The sequence below is a fragment of the Macrobrachium nipponense genome, chromosome 7, assembly GCF_015104395.2.
Source record: "Macrobrachium nipponense isolate FS-2020 chromosome 7, ASM1510439v2, whole genome shotgun sequence".
NCBI classification, from domain to species: Eukaryota; Metazoa; Arthropoda; class Malacostraca; order Decapoda; family Palaemonidae; genus Macrobrachium; species Macrobrachium nipponense.
Window position 1 is genome coordinate 21,471,139 of NC_061109.1, and position 13,308 is coordinate 21,484,446.

The 13,308-nt window shown below is 39.4% G+C and overlaps 1 long non-coding RNA gene across 1 annotated transcript in view; it reads left to right on the forward strand.

Annotated features, from left to right (window-relative positions):
• LOC135217412 (uncharacterized) overlaps positions 1-13,308 on the forward strand; it is a 108,738-nt gene that overhangs the window by 11,818 nt on the left and 83,612 nt on the right. The window contains exon 2 of the long non-coding RNA XR_010315123.1: positions 1,490-1,548. This is a non-coding gene — a long non-coding RNA (uncharacterized LOC135217412). The remainder of the gene's footprint in view (positions 1-1,489; positions 1,549-13,308) is intronic.

A 13,308-nucleotide genomic window follows, 5' to 3' on the forward strand; every position in this document is an offset into this window, starting at 1 on the left:
ATTCCGTTTCACTCGTTCTTATTGGGAAAATTAACAAGTTGAAAATGACCACAGGGAAGAATATGATAAATGCAGCGTAAAAGAAATGTTTTTTTTTTTTTAACATTACTTGCAAATGATAGGCCATTTGCAAGCAATGTTACATCTTACGTATGCAATATTTAAAATATTTTTTGCGTGGAATATTCTAACTTTTGTGGACAATACTTCATATTTCAATACAGTGTTCCATCTTTTGAATACATTGTTCAATCTATTGCATGAAACGCTCCTTCTCTTACATGCATTGTTGATGCAATGTTTAATATCTTGCTTGCAGTGTTGATGCACTCTTGAATTCTTTTCTTGCAGTGTTCCATCTTTTGCTTGCAATAATTTGTTTCATCTTTTCCATACAGTATTCCATTGCTTGCATGGATTGTTACATCATGCATGCAATTTTTTTTTAAGAAATATTTCTTTAGTTCATGCTTTGTTTCATCTTATTTTTAATGTTTACTCTTTTGCATGAAGTGTTTCCATGCTTAAATGCATTTTTGCATCTTTTGCATATAATGCAGCTTTATTTAGTACATGCAGTACTTCATCTTTTGCTGGCAATATTCTTTCTTCTGCGGACAATTTTTCGTCTTTTTCCTTTTTTACATGCATTGTTCGATCTTTTGCTTGTAATGCGTCATTTCGTGCTTGGACTATTTTCTTTTTTGCAAGAAGTGCTTCATCTTTTCCATGCAGGGTTTCATTGCTTACATGCATTGTTCCATCTTTTGCATGAAATGCGCCATTGCATTCCATGCAACGTTTCATCTTTTAAATGCAGTGCTCTATTAATTACATGCAGCGTCTCATCTTTTAAATACAGTGTTGATTCATTGCATGCAGTTATTTTTTATGCCTTGCAGGAAATGTTGATGCAGTGTGTCCTATTTTGTGTGTAATATCTCATCGTTTGCTTGCAGTGTTTAGCATATTGAATGAAACGTCTTATCTTGTGCGTTTAGCATTTCATTTTATCCTTCTCGTGGCCAGGAAGCTCGAATCCTTGTGCGAGCGTCAGAGTTTCTTCACATTCTTCCCAGGCTTTGTAGTGACAAGCGTATCCAAAAAATGTGAAGAATTCGAGAAGTTAGGAGGGATTTTCCCCCTTTGTTTTTAATAATTAGTGGGGTCTCTTCTTTCTGCATTTCCCTTTACCTCGTCTTACTTCTTCTTAATGAACACCATAATATTCTTTGGAAACTTGAATTTCAAATTTTCAAGTCAGTGGCCCCTGTAGGCTGGTTCCATATGAACAGGTTTTATTTTCTGAATAATAATAATAATAATAATAATAATAATAATAATAATAATAATAATAATAATAATAATAATAAAAATAATAATAATAATAATATGTTATATGTATGTGTGCGTATGTGTGTTTGTCTGTATATAAATACACATACACAGGGATACGTGCATACTAACATGCTCACTCACTCTCTTTCAGACTTGCCACCTACAATGTATGCGAGTAATCAGGTGCAGATGACAGTAATTCTCGCTCGCGTGAGTAATTATCGTCGTTAATTTACCTCCATGTAAGCGTTAAGCGTACACGCCCAGTCGTATCAAAGATTTTGCGTGTAAGCAACGCTTGTGGAATACCCCCCCCCCCCCCCTCCACTTTTTATGAATTTAATGACCTGCCTCGTCACAGCGTTGGTGTGATATTGAGCGCACACAATAAATTTTATATTCTCTCCCAGATTTATTAAATTTATTGAGATGCCAAGTTCAGGGACTTTTAATAATACTCTAGTGAAAATTTAAAAATGGGAAATTGTATTGTGGTAGACTTATTAAATTTGTTGTTATTTGTCTTTACGATTTTATGATTTTGTGGTAGACTTTTTAATTTTGTTTTCATTTGTCTTTACGATTTTTATGATTTTACGAAATCCAGGCTGTCAGCTCAAGCACCAGGGCACTTTTGGACACATTCATCTTTTAAGACAGTGACGAGAGGAAGTTGAACGGCATAGTGCAGAAAATATAAGAGATCGAACTGGGGAAAACTCAGCTTTAGAGAAGTTGGACACCAGGATTGAAGAAAGGCAGAGGGGGGCGGGGGGATGGAGGTCAAGTAGAAAAGGGCTAAATAGTGGGTGCAGTTAGGAGCCCAAGGGACGCTGTACACATCCTTAAGTAATGCCCGCGGTGCACTGGCGACACTACCTAGTATTATCTCCAGTACATGGGGTATTTGTGCTTATGTATACCCTCCTAACTCATTTCATACATACATACATACATGGCTTAGTGGTGTAACTATGTATCCCAGCCGGATTTTTGTATGCTCTCGATTTCACGCTCACACATGTGCGTTTCCGAGAATATACACTCGTGAACTCATGTGTGGATGAGTCATAAATTCTTGACCTTTGCTAAGGAAATCAGTGACAAGTATTTAAAGTCACTGACCGCCTGCATGTAAATAAATGTAAGAAGGGTTTGGTATGTAATCTATACATTTCCTTTGTGTACAGAATAATCGGTTTCATGACATTTAAGTGAAAATGACAGTAAATTGTCTGATATTTAATGCAAGTACAAAATAGTTGGTTTATAAATGAAAGATAAAGTTGATTAACTGATATTTAATGCACGTACAAAATAATCGGTTTTATGACATTTAAGTGAAAATTAAAGTTGATTAACTGATATTTAATGTACGTACATATTTATCGGTTTTATGACATTTAAATGAAAATTACAGTTGATTAACTGATATGTAATACACGTAGATAATAATTGGTTATATGACATTTAAAAGATAATGACAGCTGATTAATTGATATATAATCCACGTACAAAGTAAGCGGTTTTATGACATTTAAAATAAAATTATTGTTTGTTATCTGACAATTAAGGTTTTATAACATTTAAATGAAAAGAACAATTGATTATCTAACATTTAATGCAAATTCAATATGAGCAGTTTTATGACATTTAAGTGAAAATAACAGATAATTATCTGTACTGCTGAGTCCCCTCAAACATGCAAAAGCCAGGATGATTATTATTAGATGAAACCTATTCTTATGGAACAAGCCCACCAAAGGGACCATTGACTTGAAATTCAAGCTTCCGAAGAATGTTGTTTTCAACCTCCTACTGCAGACCCAACGCTGCAGCAGTAACTGATCATGATAAAGTCAGTGGTTTTCATAGCCCCGGTGGACGCAAACCCACGACATCAGAGTGACATACCACGACACTAATCACTATACCAGCGGACCAGCTCGCAGAAATATGGCTGCTCAGGTGTTGAAAACCCGGTGATTAATCGCACTTTCGTGATTACTTGCATTTCAATCTATCTCTCCCCCTTTTTATGGAGGGGGCAAGGGGGGTGGTTTGAAGGGAGAAGGGGAGGGGATGGAAGGGGAGGGGGATGTGGGCCATTTATTCCTCCTCATTATGCTAATGACGCTCTTAAATCTTTTCTTGTCGTCGTTATTATTCATAGGTTTGGAGGGCCATTTTCACATTTCGGGCGTTCTTGATTTTTTGTTTTTGTTTTATCATTTGGGGTTCTATGCTTTTACATATGAAAGTTTAGTAGGGCTCCAAAGAGATTTTATATATATATATATATATATATATAATATATATTATATAATATATATATAGATATCTATATTTTATATAATAGTATATGATATATACTATATATAATATATATATATATATATAGATATATATATATATATATTTGTGTATGAATGTATGTAAGTATGTATGTATATTATTATTATTATTATTACATGAACTCTATTCATATGGCACAAGCCCACCAAAGGGTCAACAGACTTGAAATTGAAGCTTCTAAAGAATATGGTGTTCATTGTAGAGAAGCAATAGAAGGTAGTAGGAAATGCAGAAAGAAAGAGATGAGCTTTTAGAAAAGAAAAGATAAATGAACAATTGAACAGTTTTTGTAAACAAATACAACTGGTAAACTGTGAAGTTGCCCCATGAGTAAATGTGTACTTTTTCCTGAACATGATTGTGTAGCTTCAGTTCGAGTTGCAAAAGGCCATATTCTTCCTCTTGATTTTTAATAATATGCCTAATTATATTTGACGAAATTGCATAAATACGTCTTCCAGGAAGGAATAAACTCGTAATTGCTGGTTCAGTGTACATTACGAGTGGCGGCTTGATATTAAAACTGTAACGAGGCATAAGTTAATGCTAACTTGTGCGACGGGACAATATGATTTTATTCGTCCCAGTGGAATTTCTTAATATATAGTATATAGTATATATATATATATATATATATATATGTATATATATATATATATGTATATATATATATATATATATATATATATATATATTACTCCGGTGATATTTTACAGGTGGGCTGATTTACATTTGGGGGACATAAACCTGGAAATGTAAAACCTGTGATTATGGATATTCAAGAATAGTGGCGTAGTTGTAGAAATGCCTTTGAATATTAGACCTGTGTTCATTCTCTCGTTTGTATGCAATGTTAGTTTATTATTATTATTATTATTATTATTATTATTATTATTATTATTATTATTATTATTATTATTGAAGACAGTTGAGTATGCGTACACACACATATATACAGTATATATGTATGTGTGTATGTATATATGAAAATAAATATATACAACACCGAGTCATATTGAAAAGGGGATCGAACAGTTTCCCGAAAGCTCTCTCTTTAACTATATTTTTGAATCTATATTTGTACCCAGACATATCTGTGGATTTGTTATTTCATTTCAAGGCTCCTACTATTATTATTATTATTATTATCATTGTTATTATTAGTCCGCCACGACCTCTTGCAACCAGTACGTTGAATCCATTGCGATGACTCGTCTCTTGTGGCATGACCGGGTAATTTTTCTCGGCTTCAATAAAATCATTTCATTAACTATGCGGTTATAAAGATCCTCTCCGTGAGCAACAGACCTTGCTGGCATAAGGCCATCTGAATCAGCAGCGATAACAAAAGCAGTGGCAACTATTTTGAAAATGTCTTGAAAATTTGATGACTTCTCATTGAAATTGAAGACAACGCGATACTTTTCGAATCAATTTTGCATTTTCTTTGTTTCCATTATTCCATCCTGTTCCTCCTTTATTTTCCCTTTTCGCTTACTCCGGGAGTAAGCCTACAAACTACTTTGTTGTTGTTCTTGTTGGGGGGTAAGAAAGGTCTATGGCAGAGCCTAAAAAGGTCTGAAAAAGGCGTCTCGCGCTGAGTTAAAGATACAAGAATTTAGGATAGGATATTTATGATTTATTTATTAGAATGAAAATGTAAAAAATAAATCAGAAAAATAATTTGTAATAAAATATAGCGTATTTATTTAAATTTTCGTTGGAGAAACAAGGCTCTGTTTGACCGTAGATTTGATCTTATTTAAGTTTACGTTTAAAGTTAGGAATATAATGTTTACAACTTATGCGTGAGGGGGAAATCTTGCGTGCGTCTCAAGTAAGCTGGAGGTCGGATCACGCCTTGTTATATTTACTTCTGGCCTGGGCTGTGAAAAAGGTACACGCTTGCACTCCATATTTGCCTCTACTCTTAAAAAGAATAATGTTGACGGAAGCATGACTAATTCGTGCATAATCTGCATGCCGAAATGGCGCGAGTGTTCTCCTCCACTTAATAGTTGATTTCATTTGCATGAATTTTACCCCAACTCGAGTGTTACTTCTTTCGTCTTTTTTCATTTAATTTCACCCAGAATTTGTGAATAAGCTTTTTACAATAATAATAATAATAATAATAATAATAATAATAATAATAATTATTATTATTATATTCAGTGGAGGAATCCTTCTCAAATGGAACAAGCCCACCGAAAGGGCCCATTGACTTGTAACTCAATCTTGCAAAGGATATTATCGTATCTTATTGAAAGTGGTAACAGGAGGTAATAGGAAATACAGAAAGAAACCAGGTGTTATTATTACCATTATTGTTATTATTATTCTGTTAAAAAGAATGGCAGAGTTGATTAAGCGAGTTGATTTTATATTGTTTTTTCTATTTTCCTTACAATTCGCTTCTCAGGCTCAGCGATGTTTGAGTAACTGGCCAATATTCATATTGGGAATTTTCAAAAATTTATAAATGCTGAAGGTAATCTTTTATTAGAACAGGATATCAGGTCCAGGTCAAGCAGGGGTCGTCGTCAGTGCCGGTATTATTCCGTAGGCGTAGTTCAGTTCCGGACCGGGGTCGTCTTCGGTTTAAGGGCTGGTATAGCTGGTATCACGTGACGTTTCGACCTTCTCGCAGGTCATCTTCGGACGAGTCGGTTGAAGAGACTGTAGCAAGAAAGTTGTTGTTGTTGTTGTTGTATTAAGCCAACACTTCTTGTTGGCACGGGCCTTCCCTTGTTCGGCCCGTAGGTGATCTGAAAGATTCTTTAGGTACATGGTTAGTTTTTTTGAAATTGGAAATATCTTTAGTTGTAGAGATAGGAGTGGACAGGGGAAGGATGATGGTGTCAGTAAGAGAGGGCCATCATGTCATATTATAGAAGAAGTTGAATGAGTGTAAGGCTTTCGAAAATCGGAGAAGCGGTGCAGGTGGGGTTGTCCAACCCTTTACTCCCTTGGGTCCCTGCGGGAGGATTTTAGTTGTAGGTAAAGTTGTTTAAAAGAATGATAGTGGATGATGTGGATAGAGCCTTTACAATGAGGGGATGTGATGAGGAGGGTGATTGATTTTATTAGTTTGATTACCTTGGTGGAGGTAGGTTGTAGAAGCACCTGGCATGCTCTTCTAAGTTTTCAATGATTGTCTTTGTGACTGTGGCAGCTACATGCTCAGCATCTTGTGCAGGTATTGCAATTTTATTGTGCTGCACCTCTTAGCTGTGCTGTTTCTCTGCATTCCAGCAGGTAGTGAAGGAGTGGTTGCTGTTTCTTCTTGGACAGTGTTCATGGTCTGACACTGTTTTCCACAATTCCCAGCAGGCTTTATAATCCTAGCCTGAGTCTGTGATGATCACAGCAAGTTTTCTTTGGTGTGTGCCTGTCTATGGAGGAGGCACTAGACCAGTCGATTTCTTATACCATCTGGCAGACGGTGAGTTCTTTTCTACCCACTCACGATGGTCATTATTCAATTTTTCTTTGCAGATGGTTTCATTGCATTTTTGACTTGTTGCAGTGCAGGTTGTATATGTACTTGCACTCTGTCAATGTGTTTTGTACTTTTGGCTAGCTCATCAGCCCTCTCATTGCCTGGAATTCCTATGTGACTGGTATCCATTTAAGGTGACAGGTCTTCTCTTTCGCTGTGCTGGAGTAGCAGTGTTTTAATTCCAGCCAGCAGTGCCTTATTTTCTTTAATTTTCTGTGTTGCAGGGCTTGCATTGAGGACTTGGAGTCTGTGTGGATGATTACAGGCCCTACTTCATTCTCCAGTGAGTACAGCAGTGCCTGTCTTATTGCTGTTAACTCTGTCTGCATAGTGGAGGCGTGGTTGGAGGTCCTCCAGCAGGCTGTGAAGTTTCTTGAATATACTGCAGCTCCCGTAGTTGATTCTCAGGATCTACAGTGCCATCAGTGTAGTATGTTTGTGCCCCTATGGTCTCAGTGTTTCTGATTGCTTCATAGGCTGCCGCTCTTAGCTCTTCTCCTGTGCAGTCCTCTTTTGCTCTTGGCAGGCTTTGTGTATTTGTATATTGTTAGTGTCCTTCTTCCAGGGTGGTAGTTGTTGTGTGCCCTGTGTTGTGTCTGGACCTAGTTGCAGCAGTGTTTCTGCCATGCCTAGACTTTTGATGTTGTCACTTTGGTCCTTACCATAGGAACTCGAAGTTTGAATCTGTGGGTGTTTTGCAAGTTCCTCTCTTGCTCTTTTCTTAGAGATGGAGTCTCTTTCTGAGAGGAACTCTTGGCCATTGTGCTTACATTTCGCTGTGCAATCCTATCCTCTAGCTTTGGCAGGTTAGTTTCAAGCCTGAGGTTGCACAGCCTTGTCCATGTAGGTGCTCCTAGCATGAGTCTCATTGCATTGTTTGAATGACCTCCAGTGATTCTTTCTGAGCCTCTGTCAGCCTTATCAGAGTGGGGCAGCATAGTCCACCAATGTTCTGGTGCAGGCTAGGTAGTACTTCCTTTGTATGTGTTCATTTGCTCCTTCCTTCAGGGATGACATGTATCTCATGGCAGCAAGTCTTGCATTTGCTCTTTCTCTCAAGTACTTGATTTCTTCCTTGAAAGTTAGCTGCTGATCTATGACAACTCCTAGGTACATGTAGCTGTCTACCCATTCTATGGGCTCAGCTCCTATTGTTAGTGGTTGCAGCGGTCTGTGGGCTTTTATTGTCATGGCCTTTGTTTTATTTATGTTTATTTTTTAGGCCTAGCTCATTTGATTTATTGTTGATGTCATTGAGTGCCCTTTGCATTCTGGGTACTCTAACAGCTCCCCTTGCTACTACACACACATCATCGGCATAGATGAAGATTTCTACGCCTTCTGGAAGCTGCAGGGGAGGCTATATTCTCCATTAGTTATATTAAAATAAAAATGGACTCAGAAATTCCTCCCTGAGGAGTGCCATTTTCCAAGTCGTGAATGTAGACATCACTCCTTGGAATTTTACTCTGCCTGCCTTCTCAGCACGTAGTTTTTGTCCAGGCTAGTAAGTGTCCTTGGACTCCCTTCCTTACTACTGATTGTAGTATTGCTGCTGGACTGGCTAGTTCAAAAGCCTTTTCAAAATCTATGAAGACTACTGTGGCCTTCTTCTGATTTATATAGCTGAGAACATCTTGTTATGCACTCTGTAGTTCCGACTCCTTCCTGATATGCATATAGCTGCGTGCAGTGGACCAATCTTGTACTTCATTCTATTTAGTACCATTTTTTCTCCAGTTTTCTCAATGCATGACACCAATGCGAATTGGTCTTGGGTTCTCTGGATCTTTAGGTTTGGGGATTGGCTGCGTGTCTTGCTGCCGCCAGGTTTGTGGTCTTGTGTGCTCGATGTGTGTTTTGTTCAGGATCTAGAAAGCTGTTTCTCCTGCCGGACCCATTTTGCTGATCATGGTGTATGTTATCCTGTCTGCTCCTGGTGCTGTCTCTGCCAACTTTAAAAACTGCTTTCAGTTCCTCTACTGTGTAAGGGATGTCAGTATCGTCTGGTCTGTGGCAGGCCGCATCGATCTCCTCCCATCGAATCGGTGCTAGCTGATCCTGAATTCTTCTTGTTTCAGGGGAGAGGTTACTGAGCTAGTCCTATTGGCGAAGGATGTTGCCAGTCTTCCTGCTTCTTCTAGTGGGTGAGGGTGAGTTTGCTACGGTGTTCTCTTCTTTCCGGCTACTCTGTTCAGCCACTTCCATAGCTCCGAGAGAGATGTGTACTGTGATAGTTTTGTACACCATTCCATCCACTTTTCAATTCTTATCTCTTGCAGCTGTTGTTGAACATCATTTTTGGACTGCTTGTAGTAGTTCCCTGTTTTCTGTTGTCCTTCTTTCCTATAAATTTTTGTTACCCTGTTCAGTAGGGTTTTCAGTCTTCTTACTTCTGGGCAGTAGTACCAGGAGTCTTTGTAGGTGTGGTCTCTTCTTCCTACTCTCATGGGCATTGCCCTGTTTGCAGCATTGTGTATAGCCTCAACTAGATCTTTTTCTAGCTGATCTATGTCTTCTGGAGGTGTGTATTGTGCTGCCCACTCTTCGAGGGCTAGACGAAACACAACCCAATCTGCTAGGTCTTGGTTCCATGTCGGAGGGGGTGGCGGTATTGGCGGTAGTTGCTGCATCTCCAGCTCTGTTACTGTGGCAAAGTGGTCGCTCACTAATGTCGTGTGTACTTGCCACCTTGTTAGGTGTCTGATTATTGTTGTGGCAAATGTCAAATCTAATCTGCCTCCTCATTATGTGTGTAGGTTGCCCTGAGTTGAGTAGTGAGACTCCTTCAAACTCATCTAGAGAGAAGGCTATGTGCTCTCCAGGTTGGTTTGTGGCCGATGGGGATGATAGCAGAGGGTGATGCGCGTTGAAGTCCCCACATATAATTGTTGTGATTCTGCTGCATGTGCGAAGAGCGGTGTGAGCTGCAGTTCTCCTGGGTTCTTCTCTAATGTATGCTATAATATGTTGTATATATCTTATCCTCTGGTTTTAGCAGTGTGATTCTCACGGCTAGGGTTTCCACATTGTTGCCACAGGGATTGGGGGTTTGTTTGTTCTTGCTGTTGGGATTGAATTCTGACGAGAATTGCCAATCCTCTGTCTGTGCCTACGCATGGGGTTGTGTAGACATTATATCCAGTTTTATTCTGAATTTTGTCCCAGTTGTTAGCATGGTTTCTTGCAGTAGAATGATGTCCACATTTTCTGTTTTGCAGACTGCAATTAGTGTAGCTTGCCTTTGTCCTTATTCCACCAGCGTTTCCATTGATGATTTTCAGCATGATTGGTACGTTGAGGAGAACTGTCTGGGGTCCCTTGGTGCGAATGTTATTCCAGTTTCCTCTGTCATGCCTTCAGTGGTTGATGGTGATGATGAGGGTGAGTTGGATGAGTTCGGGTGTGGTTGATTTGGTCAGAGGATGTGGAAGGTGAGGGGTTGAGGGCGGATGTGGAAGGTAGAGGTGAGGGGGTTTGAGGAGTGGGTTTTGGTGCAGCTTGGGGTCGCTGCCTCCTGCAGGGTAGTGGTAGAGGGGGGGAGGGGGACTTGGAAGCTCCTTTGATGAAGCTCTTAAGAAGTACATCTATGCACTCTTGGATAGTTTCTGCATTGATGTCTCCCTTATGATGCGTTTGGAGAAGTCTGTCAATCTGTCCCTGAGATCGACTGTTTTGATGTATATAGACCTTGGCAATGGCTTAGGTTGCCTGTGGGATTGTTTTGCTGGGGGAAGGTCTTCTTGATGCAGACCTGGAGCTGTTCCGTTTCCTGCTGAATCCTGCTTCCCTCCTGGATTCCCAACTCCAGCCCTCCCTGGTATAGAACCTTCTTCTGGGCTGAGTCTGTGGGGCGGTATTATAGCGGCTCGGACCTAGAGTTTGCATTCTCATTGGTTAGGGCCGGTCTTGGGCGAAGTCGAGGATCTCACCTCGAAGGTCTCGGGGATTCTCTCGTGCGAGCGCCACAGTAGTGTGCCTGGGGATGAACGACAGGAATGTTCCAACCGTAGCAGGAATCCTATCATCCCGTGGGGGCTCCTGATTATCTGGTATTGTCGGGGGGTCGTTCGCTGCTCTCCGGCGGCGGTGGAAGGAGAAATGTTTTCTTGGGTGATGTTTAGATTTGGTTTCTCCTTACCTATATGTGATGACACACACTGATTTGGAGCGCGCCGGCCAGGTCCTCGTCGACAACGGACACACCAATCGTGCGTTGATGATGAATTTATAAGGAAAAATATGGAAGCTTTGGTACCACCAGGAACCCGCCCCGACGTTGCAGAGCCCGTCAAGCTTTTCTAAAAGGGGCACTTCCACCGGAGGTACAAGGAGGACGAACAAGCCCTCAAAAAAGTCATCGACGAAAACGTCAGCCCCGCCGACCCAGACATATTAATTTAATTATATATTATAAAACGAAGAAGACGAGCAGCCTGGTGATGAGAAAACAACCGTTCGGTGCCCCTGCAGGATCCCTTGAAGAAGAGGAGTGTGGTCTACCGTTACACATATGCCCGTCCGAGGATGCCTCGGCAAATTTACGTCGGTATGACCTCCATGCGTTCTCCAAGTGAATCTCCTGCCACGCTCAAGAAGGAGCCATATTCAACCACTCCAGGACTGCTCATAACAAACGGATAAAGAGAAATGATATTATCCCTAATATCGAAATAATAGACCAGACAACGGATCCCGACGTCTGCGCCTCCAGAAGCCTCCATATAGGTAATAAGGAGAACCCCAAATACAAAACAGTTCACCCGAAGAAAACGTTTCTTTTCCTTCCCCACCACCCCCCGCCGCCCGGAGAGCAGCGAACGACCTAAAAGAGGGTCTTCTACCAAAAAATTATTAATTATTATTATTATTATTATTATTATTATTATTCAGAACTCGAACCCTATTCATTTGGAACAAGACCACCCACAAGGGCCATTGGCTTGAATTTCAAGCTTCCAAAGAATATTGTGAAGAACATTTGAATAGGCAATACAGAAAGAAGAGATCAGGCATTAGAAGAGAACAAATGAATGAACAAATTATTCAAAATATGAACCCTACACTTATGGAACAAGCCCCCACGGGAGCCGCTGACTTGATATCGAAGCTTCCATAGAATATTGTGCTCATGTGGAAGAAGTCACAGAAGGTGAAAGAAAATACAGAAAGAAAAGATCAGTCATTAAAAAAAAAATAGGTTAACAAAAGAATAAATAAAATAAAAGGATAAAAATGTAAGTATGATATTAGAATGCAAGGAGACTAGTTGTACGTCTTTTTTTCTTTATTTACTTGCTCTCTCTCTCTCTCTCTTTTTCTGTCCCAATTCTGGCGTTTGCCCCCCGCGTGGCCTTTCCACACATTGCAATTTCCTCCTCCTCCTCATCTCTCGGCCCACGGGGAATCCTTTTATCCCATTTTTTCCCTCTCCTTTTTTTCTTTCCTTCGCGCTGTTGGTCTTCATGTTATGTGCCTCGTCGTTGCCGACAGATTGAGAGCTCTTTGACTCGTGCGCGGCTTCGGAAATATTGTTATTGTTTTTTGTTGGTTCTTGTGGGAATGCGATCGGTGGTATTGGGGCGAGGAAGATCAGCGTTTTTCTTTTTTGTTAACAATGCTAGGTATTGCTCCATATATATATATATATATATATATATATATATATATATATATATATATATGCATACATAATATATATATATATATATATATATATATATATATATATATATATATATATATATATATATGTATGTATGCATGTATATAAATGCAGTCTGACTCTAGTGGTTATCGTAATAAAAATCAAAGAGGAACGGAGACTGCATGTTTTTTTTTTTTTTTTGTAAGAAGAATTTGGATAGATTCCTAAATAAAGTTGTCAGTGGTTATTTATCATAAATTCGGGTGCTAAATTTCCGAATGTAAGTTAGGGAGGACCATTAAAGCGGCATTTGCCGAAAATCGAACGGAATCGAGCTCGGCGAATTCTTTTTTTAATGGTCTGCACTTACTCTTGGTAAAGTGACATCACTTTTACAGTTGAATTGTAAATGTTATAAAATTTTGTAAAAGCAGTTTACGAAAAATATCAGCTTGTCTTTGATCAG